The following is a 19,360-nucleotide window of genomic DNA, read 5'->3' as shown; positions in this document are numbered from 1 at the left end:
GACCCCAGGTCTCCTAGCAGTCTGAAACTTGGTCTGCTATTTTGAAAAGAGGCTTGATCAATCATTACACTGTTTTGTAGGTGTTTAAGGTGTTAAGTTGGAAGATGTGATATTACAGAGGCAGAAATACCTTTTTGCACTTAAGGGAAAAAAGTTTGTTCTTTTCTGCTCCTGGAAAAAAGAAAGATTTAAACCACACTTCTTTGTATCCTACTTTCTGCTGTCAGTGAGCTAAAAATATTTTAGTGACTCTAATTCTTGGATATGTAACCGTTCTAAGTGGGGTTTTTTGCCAAGGAGGTCATGGCATTAAATTCAGGTTTACCACTTCCATTATAATAGCGAGATGTGTAAGAGTTAGCTACTGCAGGAGTGTTGGAAGATTCATGGTCTGTCATCCATGTAGTTCCCCTTCATTTGTTTAAATAAGCAGAGCTGGAGTTTGTAAGAGAATGGTTTACTGTAAGATAATGCCTTAGTCCATGTTCATTTCCTCTCCAAAGTGAAAACAGCCCCGCAGGGAAAAGCCCGTAAGATTCTGTATAGCAGAGGGATCATCCAGGAAGCAACCTTATCACTTGTTACTTCGACTGTGGCTAACCTGTGCACCACAACAGCTTAGCTGCATGTTTGCACCTCTATGTTAGGCTAATTCGATTTTGCTATATATTTAAAATACTAATCTCAGTTAAACTGATTTTATCTCTCCTGACTGAAAAAACAGCGGAAGCACCGGCAGAAGGAAAGGCAACTAGAGGGTATCAGAGGTCCCTTATTAAACTTTGTGACACTAACGCTCTCCCATGAGTACAATTAAAGGTAAAGTGAGATGGTGGGACACTATATACATAAGCAAAGAACTGGCTGATAGGCAAGAAATCATTTCAGTAAAATAATGAGAAACCTGTTCCTCTGAGATGAGCTGTGGAACTAACATGCATAATTCTTCATCTGTCTCAGGAATTTTGCAATACTAATAGACCATACAGGAAAAGAAAATCATTAAGTGTCCAGGAATGAATCTTTGCCTATTTAGTAACATTATGAATTGAAAATAATCCTCTTTAACTGTCTCATGTTTATTCTGTTACACTGATGGTCTTATTAGTATGCTAAACAGTCTAAAATAATGTTATTTTATATTTGGTTTATTGTGAAATTGTGAATTCTAGTTTCCTTAGTAGGGTTTTAAAACCAAATAAAATTAGGATAGGAAATACAATTAAGACATTCATTAGTGCTCAACTGCAGGTATGACACACTTTGTCTCTGAAGAGTTCATGTGTAGAACAGCCTAAACTAGGCCATGATTTTTATGCAAACAAATGATTTTAAAAAGGAATATTAACACATGATCCATGATACAGGTCTCACTCTCCTCTCCCCTTGCATCTCTTCCTTAAAAGTTTGCTTGTGGATTCTAGGTTTTTTAATAGACCCGTGTATATATGCATACATTTATAATAAAAATAAATAATATATATAAATATAATGTAAAATAATATATTTTTTCCTTGATTTTCTCTGAGAGATTAAATTTTTCAATAGCATTATAAAAACTGAATTGTATAATGGAAGTGAAACTGTTCTTTTTACATTGGAATTAGTCTGTCCAAATTTAAGTCAAAATTTATGTCATATAACTTACTGATGAATATTTCCTTCAGTCCATCCTTGGCAAAATAACTTAATGACTCTAAATGGACACCTGCTTTCAGGCTATCCCATGTAACTTTCTGAAACAGAACAATTGTTCTGGTGGATCTAAAATTTTCCTTTCCTAATCTCTTGTTTTCTTTTTTGGAAGGGTTGGGTTGGTTTGGGTTTTTTTAAGAAAATTCAGCTAAACCCCTATTGGCTAGCTCTTCTCTCAGTAATTTTCTGTTCCAAGTCTCACAAATTTTCAGTGTCAATAAAATGTCAGGTTGAAAGCAGCTTGAGTAATGTCTGACACTTCTCAATAGAATCAGTCAGCTTTCAGTGAAGATAGAACATAGTGAGATAGCCACATACTTGAATTAAGCTTTCAGAAAGGTACTACATTTAATGTTCAGCATTAGTTATCACTTATTTGCATACTTCTCAAATTTACTAGCATTAGGCACAGTGAAGTAAGGAGTTCTATGAAGGTGGCTAGAATATTAGGTTAGTACATGATATGAAGAGTACATCACTATGTGAAGATCTGTTTAGAATTATGCATGGAATAATCAAATTTGTTCCAGACATAAGGAGAGTAGAAAATTGGTTATGCTTTATATTTAAGTTGCATTCAGGTTTTCAGAATTTTTCAGAGATACTATGTGTGTATAAAAATGTGTATCCTACCACTTCTGAAAGACAGGAGGGTGTTTAGTCCCTTCTGTCCTTATTTCTTGCAAACAGAGGATTATGAAGTTTAAATATTTCACAAGAGAGCTCATTTTTCAGGATCCAGATAATCTCAGGGGATTGTTCTCTGCATTAGAGTTGTTCCAGGCTCTGAGGATAGTGATGGAGCTGGAAGTAAAAGGCAGATATTCCAGTTAGTGGGAGCTGAGCCTTTTTTCCTGTCGGAATCCTATCAGTACCAGACCCAAAAGCTTCAAAAATATTTCACAAGCCAGACATGCCAGTTGACTATACACAAAGAAACTCCCTTTTGAAAATAAGCTACTTCCACAACAAAGAATTCCCATTACTCCTTGCATTCAAGATAACCAAAACTGACATTCCTGGTCACTGCTGACTCAATTTGTGGTCCTCACAGAAGAAGACGGCCAGTGTCAGGGAGGAGAATCTGGGACACTGGGGTTTGTGGCCCTGATTTGCATACCAGAATTGTCAGTGTGGCCCTTGATCTCTGGACCTTTTCTTTTTTCAGTGGTGCCAGGCTGCTAGTTTGGTTCATTCAGTCTTGTGAAATCACAGCCTCAGAAGAGGTTAGTCAAAACATTTCCAAATAATTCTTTTTTTCCATTGAAAAATTGTAGATTCATCAAAGCACGTTGCTATTAGCAACTTGCCAGTTTGAATGAAGTATGAATAGGGAATGTGTTTTGGAGAAAGAAGAGGAAGAGAAAGTCAGGAAGATGGGAAGGCAGGCGAGTAGTAAGGAAATCTAGCATGGAATAATGAAATCTAAAACTCCCTCGGGAATTCTGTGGGAATTTTATTAAACTCCCAGCTCTTTTGAGTTTGAGCTTCAGGTCTATTTAACAATTACTTCTCCAAAGGGGAAAAAAGGAAAGCACTTGCAAAATGGCTTGTCCTATAACCTGGTACATATTTGCATAGATTGTCCCACTGCAGCTGGATAGAGGAAAGACTTGAACATCAAAATCTTTCTGCTGCTCAGGTGCCATAATGCAGAGGTCAATTGCTCTTTAGCTTCTGGCAGGGGAGGACAGGACAGAAAAAAAACCCCTCTTCTCTTTTTTCACACTTGTACTGCTACAGAACAAAACCAAATGTTTGAATGTTAGAAAGCTGTCATGAAGTAAGAACTTTTTTTTTTTTAGGCCCATCTATCTTTTTTCCCAATAACATTGTTCTGTGTCTCCTTTCAGTGTGTGCTGTGGTGGTGGTTGTTGTTGTTGATGTTACTGTTATTACTGCTGTTGTTGCCATTGTTATTATTATTGTAACATCTTTTTCTGTTCCACATTCAGTCTGCCTTTTTTTCCCTCTTCCTGCTCTATTCTTAGTTCTCTGCAATTTTCACCACACGGGGAGGGAAGCCCACACCGGAGCAGGTTTGCTGGCAGGACTTGTGACCCCATGGGGGCCCCACGCTGCAGCAGTCTGTCCCTGAAGGACTGCACCCCATGGGAGGGACCCATGCTGGGACAGTCCATGAAGAACAGCACACACGGGAAGGACTTAGGTGGGACAAGTGGGTGGAGGACTGTGTCCTGTGGGAGGGACTCCATGCTGGAGTAGGGGAAGAGTGTGAAGAGTCCTTCACCTGAGAAGGACAGAATGGCAGAGACAACGTGGGATGAACTGACCACAACCCCTGTGCCACTGGAGGGGAGGAGATAGAGAATTTGAGAAAGTTAAACTGGGCAAGAAGGTGGGGGGTGGGGTGAAGGTCTTCTAATGTTTGGTTTTGTGTTACTTAACTGATTTGATTGGTAATAAATTAGATTAATTTTCCCCAAGCTGAGTCTGTTTTGCCGGTTGTAGTAATTGGTGAGCGATCTCTCCCTGCCCTTATCTCTACCCATGAGTCTTTTATTATATTTCCTCACCCCTGACCAGTTGAGGAGGGGAGTGATAAAGAAGCTTTGTTGGGCACCTGGCCTCCAGCCAGTGTCGACCCACCAGAACCAGATAGACTTTTGCTCCTTTTTATCCTTTCTCTCCATTCTCCTCCTCTTATGTATCTCCCTCCATGTTGTGAAGGAAGTAAAACCAGATAAAAACATACTGATGTACCCATGTGGGAGTTTGCAGGAGTAAATGCAATGAGCTTGTGATGTGTAGGAATAAAATCAATCACTTACAATTAAAATGCCAACGAGACAAAGCGCAATATATTTTTCAATATTTTAACTCAAATATTTATTCAAAATGAATGAGTGATTACAGGATCCATTCCCCTGCATCTGTCTAGCTTTTAGCTTTCACAAAATCCATTCAGGATCTTTAAATGAAAAATGGATTATATAAATACCGTATTTCATTACTGAGACTCATTCTTTTGTGAAATGGTTTTACTTATTTGTAAACAAGTTTCCTAAGTAGAGCTACTTGTAAACACTGTTTGGATACATCTGAACAACACGTGCAAATGGCAATGTACTGCTGCTAGTACAGCTCCCAGGCAAGATCCAGTGTGGCTTGTATTTGAGTGATGTTATTGTTTGGAATTTTGTATCCGTTTCTTTTGAATGGATACTATTGTTCCTTGCGATCACTCTGGTCAGATGGGAACTGTATTTATCATCAGTCAAATTGATTGGTTTAAAATACATGCTGGAGTATGGTACAATGGGGTATAAAATTGCTTCTTTAGAGCTGTGAGTCAATATGTCTCTTGCCTTTATTACCCCTTATTAGCTAATTACCTGATCAGTAACTAATTGTTTGACTTGGAGGAAGAAGATTAAGTTTGTTTTGGATTTTTCCCCAGACAACCTTTCCTTCTTTTCCATAGTAGCTTTTCTGCTAGGTCGGTCAGTGAACCAGCTAAATGAGTAGTCCCACAAGCTTGAATGCAAGAAAAGGGTAAGAACATGTGGGATGAAGGGGTGCCCTGAGATTTTGGTAATTAGTCATACTTTTTATCTTACTCTAAAGAACAGCCTTATATAGAACTGTTTTTTTCAGTGAAGGAGAACATCCACATGCAATCTTATATCTGAATTTTTCCTGAGAGGCCAGGTTGGTTTAGCATTTCTTTCTGGTACTTTATATTTCTTTTTCTTATTTGGAACATAGTATGGTCATTGTTCATAATTAAAATAAACCTTGCTTCGCTTATTTCAAGATGGAAATGAATCTTTGTTAGATGAGACATCATGCCCTGCACCTTTCCAGCTAACACTTCGTTTCAGTAGGAGGTAGAATTCCCCCAGCCCTTTCCTAACTCACGCCGTGGTTCTGTAGGTGGATGAAGGAACACAACAGCCAGTAAGAGAAACCATTACCTCGTTCCTCTCTTTCTGACCCCTTCCCTACTCGTGGTTGGATGCCACATACCTTTTATTCGATATAAGTCTGTCGCTTATTAGTCTTTTTAAAGAACTAATTTAATTTGCTTGCTGGCAGGAAAAGTGCGGATTATTTGTCAATGAACAGAAATGGTTCCTAGAAGGTTTTGAGGAAGTCTAGAGTATAGTAAGGTAGAGTGATGGGAGCAAGTGTTTTGGAGGAGAAAATGTAGGACTGGGATGCTTCCACAGAGGCAAGTGAAGGGTGGGGACCTCTCAAAAAAGGTTACAGAAGAAGGTTTGAGTGCAAAAGAGAGTAGTTAAGATGATTTGGGCTGCTGTGATACAACAGCTGTGTTTAGCCTAGTTCTGTGTGAAATACTTGTGTTTTGGGTCAATCTGTGATTGAAAAACACGTTTAGGATACGATAATTAGCTGTTCACTGGCCCCTGGCACATTTCTATTCGGACATTAGTAAGGCACTTAGGTGACAAAAGATTTGGGAAGAGGGAGACATCAGCAGCTTTCTTCTCGGGGTACACCGTTACATTCCTTTCCTCAGTAGGTCAAAATGAAACAAAATGTGTTTGACTCAAAGTATTCTTGGAGTGTTTTCACCATGATAAGAAATAACAAGGTACCTAGACATTTTGGGTTTAGTTAAACTTCAACCTTACTTAGCAGTCTCTAAATTAAAGTCCCCCTATCCCTCCTGTTGTACCTTTTTATTTCCTCTGCATCTTAATGTCAAGTATCTAAAGGGCAGAGGATGCCTCCTAGACATTTTGTCTCTGCCGAAGTCTAGAGAGATTTAGATAAAATAATTACTGAAAAAAAAACCACCCATATTTTTGTTTGGGTTTAGATTAAATTTAAACCTACTTTCTACTAAGCAATCTAGTGCCCTCTTCAGTATCCCCACTTCTTATTTAGAACAGAGGAGTTACTGTCTACTGGCTGTGGATCCCAGGAAAACAAGCTTCTCAAATGTTATGACAGATACAAAGTATTGTTTCTTTTCATTCTTTTCTGTGCTGAATAATAACCAAAAAACCCACCCCAAACCCTTCAAGAGATGTATAATGATAAAGGCAGCAACCTGTGCATCTATCTTACCAGATTTCTCCAACAAAATTCAATAAAGAATGAGTTATGTGAGCTCATGTCTCTGCTTTCCCCATTGAGATGCCAAAGTCAGGATGAGTGAGTGCATGCTGTGAGAGTACACGTTTTAGGGATAAAAATAGCTCTTGCTGGTAAGTTTGCAGATAGATACATAGGCAGAACATGAGCAAACACATTAATGAAATAAAATCAAGCTTGAATGGAGGAAGCAACTCTGTCAGAGGAAAGGCTTTGTTTGCAGAGTAGTTGGCAGCTCCTTTGGAATAATGCTGTTACACTGTCTGGAAGTAATAGCCATGGGCAGAAGAATTTCAGGTAGAAAACCAAATGAATCAGAGCAAAGGAAGTAGGACAAAGGTGGTACCAAGTCCCCTGCTTTCAAACACAGGAGGATGTGTCAGTGTAAGCGCAATGCGTTCAGATCTCACTCAGCTCAACAATACCAGGAGCACCATCTGCGGTTTAGATCAGAGATGGAGAAATTCTCCTTACTGAGAGGCTTACTTCTTTATATATTAGGGCTAAGGCAGGTGACTAGCTTTACCTGAAGGCTTCTCAGTCTGTCTGTCTTGATTCTTATACAGCTCCTAAATGTGCTACAAACATCCTCATAACACTGAATATAACAGAGAATGACTTGAGCTAAATTTGTGATGTTGTCACATGCCGATTTTCAATGACAGCCTGCTTACTGTTACAGTGGCAGACATGGTACGGTGGGTTGTGTTTTGTTTGGTTTGAGTTTGTGTGTGTGTGGTTTTCTTCCTGTGTCCACTGCTTGACAGGGATGGGGGACTTTCCCTTGGAAATGAGAAAATCATAAGAGAGTGCTCAAGAGGAAGCCATGGACTCCACTGAATCAGCTGTGTTTTGCCCAACATAACCTGTAGGCCAGGCTTACGGTTTCTGGTCATTTATTTGTGCATGCTTGTGTTCATGGGAGCACAGGACAGATGTACACAGTGCTGATTAGGTTTGGGCTGCACAGTAAATTTTACTGTATTAACAGCTGGTATTTCACCCAGGGCCACACCCTTTACTTGCAGATATAGAGCACTTCAACTTCAGGGTAAACAGAGTCACCTTCCTTCTCTTCCTGCTAGCAAAAAGTTCCTGGGTCCCAGCTAATGAAGTAACTTTTCTGTGGGCCCAGATCTTCAGTTGTTTAGTTTCTCCATCTAAGGAAAACCCAGCAAGGCCCTTGCATTCATCTCTGTGCTTGACCTGGAAATTCTCTCCTACAGAGAGGAAATAAAAGGGTTTTTCTTGTTAGTGCAAGTAAAATCAGCCACCTGGAGAAGGCAAAATCAAGGACCCTGTGGACAACCGTCTTCCAAAGACATCTGTTTCTCCCTAGGACTCTTTCAAATGCTCTATTATGTTAGTCTGTAATGCTAAACCAATCACACTTCTTAGCAGCAGGATATAATCGCAACTGCCATTTTACACCAAATACCCAGACAGTATGCATAAAGCTGTAATGAGCTAGTATATATTTATCATCAAATCTAGGAAGTACCAGTTGTAATAAGTAATTGTTCTCAAACCTTCTATGACTGTAAATAAGCAACTAGGGCAAAGGGGAACCATTGTTCCATCACTAGTAACACCCTGAAAGAACTTCAGATCTTGCTGAGTTGGTGCCTGTGGTAGACTATGGCTGTGAATAGGTAACCAGGTCAAAAGGGGAACCATTGTTTTATCACTAGCAACATCCTGATAGGATTAAATGAGTTAACCAAATAAGATACTGAACACAACGTAGAGGAGGACTACGGGGGACCAGGACGACCCCCACTACCAGCTTACACAGCTACAGAAAAACACTGGAATATGCCACGTGTACCCGGAACTACAGGACTATAAAAAGGGGACTCCAGAAGGGTGAGGTGCGTGCCGTTTGCAGGAGCAAGGGTCTCCTCCGGACGCCCAGCGCTGATATTTGCCTATATCTTGCAGGCTTGCTTAATTAATAAATTGTTGTTTGGCTTTATCAACTGGAGTATGTCTCAAATTTATAACAATTTGGTGCCGTGACTCGGATGCAACTCACGAGATGGGACTCTTGGTCTTATCAGGGAGGCGCCCCGCCTGTTGTTTGGCGGCCTTGGTAGCCCATTTCCCATCTCGATTGCACCGACGAACCCAAATTCCAAGATATTAGGCAAGGGAGGCCGGCAGACCCTATAAACTTTGTGCACAAAGGTCCGGACGAAGACGCAGGACGCGTGAGTATCTGGGGGGGAAATCCGTTCGGTCTGGGTCGGGGATCCTGGAAGCGCGGCGAGTGTGTGTGTGCATGAGAGGGGGACCGGCAGCTCGCATTCCCCAAGCGAGTGCGGACCCTCAGTAGTGCGGTTCTCATTGCCCGCGAGGGCGTGAGCCACGAACCAGGGGAAGCGAGTGAATATATTGTTGACTGAGTGCGCTCCAGATGATGGGACAGAAGAAGAGCAAGCTGTCTGATCCCATGGGTAGCCCAAGGGTAGTGCTACACGGTAAGCCGCCAGACAGTCCTTTGGGGTTAATGATTGCCCACTGAGAGGACTAGCTGTCTAGGCGATGAAAGAATAAAGAGTGTATATGGGTAACGTAAACTGTGTAACTACAGTGTGACCTCCTGAGAGTGAACAGGGGAAATTTGGATACTACAGTGTGGCCCTCTCAGGATGTATTGCCCCTGTGAAGTTTGTACGTAATTATAGGATGGCCGCCTCTAAGGCAGTCAGTATCTCTAATGATGCTTCTTCCCTGGCCTGGGGGATAGATAAGTTTTGCAATCTTGAGATGCACTGATCTTGTCCCTTACCCCAGGGACAGGATTGGGTGAAAAGCTGCTGGCTCCATTAAATTATCTGGGCTGGCAGAATCAGTGCAAAAAGGCTGTGTGCATTCAAGCGTGTATGAGCCATGGAGGCCGGGCATTCCCCTTGCCACTCCGGTATATCTGGTCCACCTTAAACCACTGATTAGGGGTCTCCCTGATAGCTTGAAAATCTATGTGCAAAGCCTAAAGGAAAAGATTCTGCGAGCAATTGATCACAATACTTGCTACCCCAACTAGCAGAAACAGCCTGTTTTAACATGGGAGATTTAAGAAACCTAATCATAGAAGGTATAAAGGAGGCGGCTCCTAAACTTTACTAAAGCCTTTGAGATTGAGCAGGAAAAAGATGAGACACCCTCAGTGTTTTTACAGCGACTGAGAGATCAAATGAGAAAATATTCGGGTATGAATCCTGAAGATCCTGTAGCACAAGGTCTTCTGAAAGTTTATTTTGTGACTAAAGCATGACCTGATATTAGGCGAAAGGTACAGAAGATAGATGGTTGGAGTGAAAGATCTTTGGAAGATTTACTAAGAGAGGCTCAGAAAGTGTTTGTGAAAAGAGAGTAAGAAAAGCAGAAGCAGAAAGCAAAAATGATGGTATCTGCTGTTGATGAGGTAGTAAAGAAAAGAACAGAGCCAGTCTCACCTAGAGATAGAGGGAAAAGCTGGACAAAAGGAAGTGGGAGGGGTGTGAGAAACATGAATGAAGGAGGAATTGGCCGAGGTAGGGGAAAACTTCGGCAATCCCTATGGGCTGGTTTTCTCTCAGCAGGATGTTATGGGTGTAGCAAACAGGGACATCTTAAGTGAGAATGTCCTGAGCTAAGAAAAGAAGAAAGGGTAATTCCCTTCATGTTCTTTGAACATGAATAGGGAAGTCAGGGGTTTATTAATTTAAGGTCCTACCAAGAACCCTTGATAAAATTGAAGGTGGGACCCCAGGAGGAGGATGTTGTCTCCCTGGTTGAGCTTCTAGGACTTCCTTAAATTTTATGCCTCAAGGACTGAAGCTATAAGACCAATGTATAACTGTATCGGGGTAAAAGGGAAAGGATTCCTAGTCCCCATGTTTGAAAATACCACTTTAAGATTAGGTGATGAGAAAATTTGTGGGCAATTTATATATCCCTGATTCCGGAACTAATTTATTGGGAAGAGATTCGATAATACAATTAGGATTGGAATTGAAAACCCAGGATGACCAAATTGTGGTATCCATGTCTTTACTAACAGAGGAAGATGAAAACCAAATTGATCCAATAGTGTGGGTGCGAGAGGGTAATCGAGGTGGATTAAACATTACCACTTTAAAGATTAAACTTAAAAGGGACAATGAAATTATTTGCCAAAAACAGTATGCTATTTCATTGGAAGGCTGTAAAAGTCTCCAACCATTTATAGAGAGTTTAATTAAGGATAAGCTTCTGAAACCATGTATGTCTCCTTTTAATACCCCAATCTTATCAGTAAAAAAAAAAAACCCAACAAAAACAAACAAACAAAAAAACCCCGATGGGTCATATTGTTTGGTACAGGATTTAAGAAAGTTAAACCAAATAGTTCAAGTGCGTCACCCAGTAGTTCCTAAACCTTACACTCTATTGAGTAAAATACCAGATGACCACAGATGGTTTAGTGTGATTGATTTAAAGGATGCTTTCTGGACCTGTCCACTGGACCCTGATAGTAGAGACATATTTGCTTTTGAATGGGAGGATCCTTTCACAGGACAAAAGCAACAATTTATTTAGATGGACAGTTTTACCTCAGGGATTCACTGAATCACCAAATTTATTTGGACAAGCATTGAAACAAGTATTAGAAAAGTTTAAAGTCCCAACTGAAGTCACCCTTCTACAATATGTAGATGATCTTTTAATCTCAGGGAAAAATAAGAGAATCGTAAAGGAAACAACAAATGCTTTGCTAAATTTCCTAGGGAAACAGGGACTAAAAGTATCAAAAAAACCAAACTGCAGTACATGGAAAAGAAAGTTAAATATTTAGGACATCTAATCAGTGAAGGGAGACAGAAAATAAACCCTGAGAAGATGAGTAGTTGAGTTACTTCTCCTGAAAACTAAGAAAGAGCTGTGAAAATTTTTGGGATTGACAGACTATTGTCGCCTATGGATTGAATCATATGTACTAAAAACAAAGGGATTATATTTTAAATTGTTAGAAGAGCCTAATGACTTGGTATGGAGTAATGAAGAAAAAGAATTAATACAAGGATTAAAACAAAACTTGATCAGTACTCCTGTGTTGGCACTGCCCTCCCTTAACAAACCATTCCACTTGTTTGCTACCATAGATAAGGAAACAGCCCTGGGGGGGGGGAGTTACTCAAAAGTGGGGAGGCAAACGACAGCTAATTGCCTATTTATCTAAACTGCTGGACCCAATATCCCGAGGGTGGCCTGAATGTGTACAGGCAGTAGCAGCCACAGCCCTCTTGGTGGTAGAAAGCAGAAGGCTAACTTTTGGAAGAGCACTTATAGTAAGCACTCCACATCAAGTAAGGACAATTCTGACTCAGAAGGCAGGAAGAGGTCTCACTGATTCTAGGATTTTGAAGTATGAGGCAATTTTAATGGAAAAAGATGATTTAGTTATAACTGCTGAATCATGCCTCAATCCTGCCACCTTTTTATCGAAAGGGGAGACTAATAACCAAAAACTTGAGCATAACTGCTTAGACATAATAGAATATCATATTAAAGTGTGACCTGACTTGAGGGACATACCCTTGCCAACAGGTCGCTGTTTATTTATCCACTGGGTAGTACAGGCACTAGTGGACCACTTTGGAACCAAGTATATGTGTATTGGAATTCATAAAATCGCCAAAAGGATGGTGGGAAAGTGCCTGACATGCCAGAAGGTCAATAAACAACAACTCAGAAAAAAAGATACCGGGGGGGAGGGACCCTTTCTTGCGTTGCTTACCACAGATACTGCGGTTTGAACGGCTGAAAGAGGTTGGACACACACGAGCAGAATGAAGACCGGTTCCAGAATCTCCGTGGGAAACTACAAACAATCCTGACAACTTAAACGTCACCTTTCGAAGAACCAGCGAGTAAAACTGTCTATGAATGACAATTTATTTTGTTCAAATGTTGGATGTATGTTATACTTTCTTTTGTTTTGAGTGTCGAGTGTGTAAAGACAATTGGTGGGTACATTATAGAGAAAGAGAATATACCCCAGACATTTGTGAAAAATGTTATTGGGCAGAAAGAAAACTAACCGAATTAACCCTTAAATTAGCAGTAAAAATTGGAGAGATTATCCAAGGGTCTGAAGAGTGGTGGAGAATATATACAAAAGGGATAAATCCCAAATTAGGTTGTACATATGCTAATGAATATAAACAAGGTAGCCCAAAAATAATTCGGGTAGTGTGCCGGTCCCAGGTGAAACATTTGGATTGTTCAGCCCTGGAAGTGAAACATAAAAATTGGGAAGCCTATAACACTTGTAAGCTGAGGACAGGAAGGACCCCTGAAGACTATGACTGCTGCCGAGAAGATGGAATACCTTGCTGCTCCAAGCAACGGAGTAGGCAAAGGAGGCAGAGGCATAAGGAAATCGTGGGGTATTAAGCCCTCCAGTCCTATCACGAGGTGGCTCCATACACCAAGGCTGAAAAAGGCACCAGATACCCAAGAACCAGAAAATACCAAACAAAAATGATTGAGTCCAAGCGTCACCACTCTGGAATAGTTATTATGAACCCACCAATTGCCTTAAATAAAGGGGGGCTAATAATTGTATTTTTATAGATTTATTTAAATTTTGTATTTTGTTATTTGGGGACTGGGACCGCATTAGATCCAAGGCAAAACGTATTGGGTTACATTATCTCAAGCTTTGAATGCTACTACTTTTTGTGCTAGTCTTGCCACACCAAGTACTCCATTTATCACGTGCTTGGTAGGAGTGCCACTGAATAGTTCCACCTGGAAAGTTTTTGAGGTTGCAATGAGTAAAATAGCAAGATGTCCTTATATTTATAATGCCAGTGAGGGCATGACAAGGTATGATTCTTGGGATGATAGAGTCCCCATTGGTCCAGAACCACAGGAACTGGAATTAATGGATTCTTTGAATACCAGCTATTGTATATACATAGATGCTGCCAAGTACCCATGTAACGAAGGTGATCACGTTAATGTTTCTTGAATGATGACCTAAAACCGATTTAGAAAAAGAAGAGGCATCGATGCTATTATCTCAAAAAGCTGTTAGTCGGTTTGAGAAACAAATTGGTCAAAATTGAAAGGGGGGATTGTAATAAGTAATTGTTCTCAAACCTTCTATGACTGTAAATAAGCAACTAGGGCAAAGGGGAACCATTGTTCCATCACTAGTAACACCCTGAAAGAACTTCAGATCTTGCTGAGTTGGTGCCTGTGGTAGACTATGGCTGTGAATAGGTAACCAGGTCAAAAGGGGAACCATTGTTTTATCACTAGCAACATCCTGATAGGATTAAATGAGTTAACCAAATAAGATACTGAACACAACGTAGAGGAGGACTACGGGGGACCAGGACGACCCCCACTACCAGCTTACACAGCTACAGAAAAACACTGGAATATGCCACGTGTACCCGGAACTACAGGACTATAAAAAGGGGACTCCAGAAGGGTGAGGTGCGTGCCGTTTGCAGGAGCAAGGGTCTCCTCCGGACGCCCAGCGCTGATATTTGCCTATATCTTGCAGGCTTGCTTAATTAATAAATTGTTGTTTGGCTTTATCAACTGGAGTATGTCTCAAATTTATAACATGAATGATTCTGTAACTTATTTTTAACTCGTTCTCCAAAGGAAAGGAACTAAAAGGCAACTCAAAGAGAGAATGTTCACTGGTGTTATAAATTTGAGACATACTCCAGTTGATAAAGCCAAACAACAATTTATTAATTAAGCAAGCCTGCAAGATATAGGCAAATATCAGCGCTGGGCGTCCGGAGGAGACCCTTGCTCCTGCAAACGGCACGCACCTCACCCTTCTGGAGTCCCCTTTTTATAGTCCTGTAGTTCCGGGTACACGTGGCATATTCCAGTGTTTTTCTGTAGCTGTGTAAGCTGGTAGTGGGGGTCGTCCTGGTCCCCCGTAGTCCTCCTCTACGTTGTGTTCAGTATCTTATTTGGTTAACTCATTTAATCCTATCAGGATGTTGCTAGTGATAAAACAATGGTTCCCCTTTTGACCTGGTTACCTATTCACAGCCATAGTCTACCACAGGCACCAACTCAGCAAGATCTGAAGTTCTTTCAGGGTGTTACTAGTGATGGAACAATGGTTCCCCTTTGCCCTAGTTGCTTATTTACAGTCATAGAAGGTTTGAGAACAATTACTTATTACAATCCCCCCTTTCAATTTTGACCAATTTGTTTCTCAAACCGACTAACAGCTTTTTGAGATAATAGCATCGATGCCTCTTCTTTTTCTAAATCGGTTTTAGGTCATCATTCAAGAAACATTAACGTGATCACCTTCGTTACATGGGTACTTGGCAGCATCTATGTATATACAATAGCTGGTATTCAAAGAATCCATTAATTCCAGTTCCTGTGGTTCTGGACCAATTGGGACTCTATCATCCCAAGAATCATACCTTGTCATGCCCTCACTGGCATTATAAATATAAGGACATCTTGCTATTTTACTCATTGCAACCTCAAAAACTTTCCAGGTGGAACTATTCAGTGGCACTCCTACCAAACATGTGATAAATGGAGTACTTGGTGTGGCAAGACTAGCACAAAAAGTAGTAGCATTCAAAGCTTGAGATAATGTAACCCAATACGTTTTGCCTTGGATCTAATGCGGTCCCAGTCCCCAAATAACAAAATACAAAATTTAAATAAATCTATAAAAATACAATTATTAGCCCCCCTTTATTTAAGGCAATTGGTGGGTTCATAATAACTATTCTAGAGTGGTGACGCTTGGACTCAATCGTTTTTGTTTGGTATTTTCTGGTTCTTGGGTATCTGGTGCCTTTTTCAGCCTTGGTGTATGGAGCCATCTCGTGATAGGACTGGAGGGCTTAATACCCCACGATTTCCTTATGCCTCTGCCTCCTTTGCCTACTCCGTTGCTTGGAGCAGCAAGGTGTTCCATCTTCTCGGCAGCAGTCATAGTCTTCAGGGGTTCTTCCTGTCCTCTGCTTACGAGTGTTATAGGCTTCCCAATTTTTATGTTTCACTTCCAGGGCTGAACAATCCAAATGTTTCACCTGGGACCGGCACACTACCCGAATTATTTTTGAGCTAGCTTGTTTATATTCATTAGGATATGTACAACCTAATTTGGGATTTATCCCTTTTGTATATATCCTCCACCACTCTTCAGACCCTTGGATAATCTCTCCAATTTTTACTGCTAATTTAAGGGTTAATTCGGTTAGTTTTCTTTCTGCCCAATAACATTTTTTTCACAAATGTCTGGGGTATATTCTCTTTCTCTATAATGTACCCACCAATTGTCTTTACGCACTCGACACTCAAAACAAAAGAAAGTATAACATATACATCCAACATTTGAACAAAATAAATTGTCATTCATAGACAGTTTTACTCGCTGGTTCTTCGAAAGGTGGCGTTTAAGTTGTCAGGATTGTTGGTAGTTTCCCACGGAGATTCTGGAACCGGTCTTCATTCTGCTCGTGTGTGTCCAACCTCTTTCAGCCGTTCAAACCGCAGTATCTGTGGTAAGCAACGCAAGAAAGGGTCCCTCCCCCCCCGGTATCTTTTTTTCTGAGTTGTTGTTTATTGACCTTCTGGCATGTCAGGCACTTTCCCACCATCCTTTTGGCGATTTTATAAATTCCAATACACATATACTTGGTTCCAAAGTGGTCCACTAGTGCCTGTACTACCCAGTGGGTAAATAAACAGCGACCTGTTGGCAAGGGTATGTCCCTCAAGTCAGGTCACACTTTAGTATGATATTCTATTATGTCTAAGCAGTTATGCTCAAGTTTTTGGTTATTAGTCTCCCCTTTTGATAAAAAGGTGGCAGGATTGAGGCATGATTCAGCAGTTATAACTAAATCATCTTTTTCCATTAAAATTGCCTCATACTTCAAAATCCTAGAATCAGTGAGACCTCTTCCTGCCTTCTGAGTCAGAATTGTCCTTACTTGATGTGGAGTGCTTACTATAAGTGCTCTTCCAAAAGTTAGCTTTCTGCTTTCTACCACCAAGAGGGCTGTGGCTGCTATTGCCTGTACACATTCAGGTCACCCTCGGGATATTGGGTCCAGCAGTTTAGATAAATAGGCAATTAGCTGTCGTTTGCCTCCCCACTTTTGAGTAACCTCCCCCCCAGGGCTGTTTCCTTATCTATGGTAGCAAACAAGTGGAATGGTTTGTTAAGGGAGGGCAGTGCCAACACAGGAGTAGTGATCAAGTTTTGTTTTAATCCTTGTATTAATTCTTTTTCTTCATTACTCCATACCAAGTCATTAGGCTCTTCTAACAATTTAAAATATAATCCCTTTGTTTTTAGTACATATGATTCAATCCATAGGCGACAATAGTCTGTCAATCCCAAAAATTTTCACAGCTCTTTCTTAGTTTTCGGGAGAAGTAACTCAACTACTCATCTTCTCAGGGTTTATTTTCTGTCTCTCTTCACTGATTAGATGTCCTAAATATTTAACTTTCTTTTCCATGTACTGCAGTTTGGTTTTTTTGATACTTTTAGTCCCTGTTTCCCTAGGAAATTTAGCAAAGCATTTGTTGTTTCCTTTACGATTCTCTTATTTTTCCCTGAGATTAAAAGATCATCTACATATTGTAGAAGGGTGACTTCAGTTGGGACTTTAAACTTTTCTAATACTTGTTTCAATGCTTGTCCAAATAAATTTGGTGATTCAGTGAATCCCTGAGGTAAAACTGTCCATCTAAATAAATTGTTGCTTTTGTCCTGTGAAAGGATCTTCCCATTCAAAAGCAAACATGTCTCTACTATCAGGGTCCAGTGGACAGGTCCAGAAAGCATCCTTTAAATCAATCACACTAAACCATCTGTGGTCATCTGGTATTTTACTCAATAGAGTGTAAGGTTTAGGAACTACTGGGTGACGCACTTGAACTATTTGGTTTAACTGTCTTAAATCCTGTACCAAACGATATGACCCATCGGGGTTTTTTTTTTTGTTTGTTTGGTTGGTTTTGTTTTTTGTTGGTTTTTTTGTTTGTTTGTTTGTTTGTTTGGGTTTTTTTTTTACTGATAAGATTGGGGTATTAAAAGGAGACATACATGGTTTCAGAAGCTTATCCTTAATTAAACTCTCTATAAATGGTTGGAGACTTTTACAGCCTTCCAATGAAATAGCATACTGGTTTTGGCAAATAATTTCATTGTCCCTTTTAAGTTTAATCTTTAAAGTGGTAATGTTTAATCTACCTCGATTACCCTCTCGCACCCACACTATTGGATCAATTTGGTTTTCATCTTCCTCTGTTAGTAAAGCCATGGATACCACAATTTGGTCATCCTGGGTTTTCAATTCCAATCCTAATTGTATTATCGAATCTCTTCCCAATAAATTAGTTCCGGAATCAGGGATATATAAATTGCCCACAAATTTTCTCATCACCTAATCTTAAAGTGGTATTTTCAAACATGGGGACTAGGAATCCTTTCCCTTTTACCCCGATACAGTTATACATTGGTCTTATAGCTTCAGTCCTTGAGGCATAAAATTTAAGGAAGTCCTAGAAGCTCAACCAGGGAGACAACGTCCTCCTCCTGGGGTCCCACCTTCAATTTTATCAAGGGTTCTTGGTAGGACCTTAAATTAATAAACCCCTGACTTCCCTATTCATGTTCAAAGGACATGAAGGGAATTACCCTTTCTTCTTTTCTTAGCTCAGGACATTCTCACTTAAGATGTCCCTGTTTGCTACACCCATAACATCCTGCTGAGAGAAAACCAGCCCATAGGGATTGCCAAAGTTTTCTCCTACCTCCGCCAATTCCTCCTTCATTCATGTTTCTCACACCCTCCCACTTCCTTTTGTCCAGCTTTTTCCTCTACCACTCTGTGAGACTGGCTCTGTTCTTTTCTTTACTACCTCATCAACAGCAGATACCATCATTTTTGCTTTCTGCTTCTGCTTTTCTTACTCTCTTTTCACAAACACTTTCTGAGCCTCTCTTAGTAAATCTTCCAAAGATCTTTCACTCCAACCATCTATCTTCTGTACCTTTCGCCTAATATCAGGTCATGCTTTAGTCACAAAATAAACTTTCAGAATTCCTTGTGCTACAGGATCTTCAGGATTCATACCCGAATATTTTCTCATTTGATCTCTCAGTCGCTGTAAAAACACTGAGGGTGTCTCATCTTTTTCCTGCTCAATCTCAAAGGCTTTAGTAAAGTTTTGAGACTTAGGAGCAGCCTCCTTTATACCTTCTATGATTAGGTTTCTTAAATCTCCCATGTTAAAACAGGCTGTTTCTGCTAGTTGGGGTAGCAAGTATTGTGATCAATTGCTCGCAGAATCTTTTCCTTTAGGCTTTGCACATAGATTTTCAAGCTATCAGGGAGACCCCTAATCAGTGGTTTAAGGTGGACCAGATATACCGGAGTGGCAAGGGGAATGCCCGGCCTCCATGGCTCATACATGCTTGAATGCACACAGCCTTTTTGCACTGATTCTGCCAGCCCAGATAATTTAATGGAGCCAGCAGTTTTTCACCCAATCCTGTCCCTGGGGTAAGGGACAAGATCAGTGCGTC

Source organism: Gallinula chloropus (assembly GCF_964237585.1).
Source record: "Gallinula chloropus genome assembly, chromosome: 2".
Taxonomy (NCBI): domain Eukaryota; kingdom Metazoa; phylum Chordata; class Aves; order Gruiformes; family Rallidae; genus Gallinula; species Gallinula chloropus.
The sequence above is the reverse complement of the archived record's forward strand: the minus strand, read 5'-3'. Positions refer to the sequence as shown.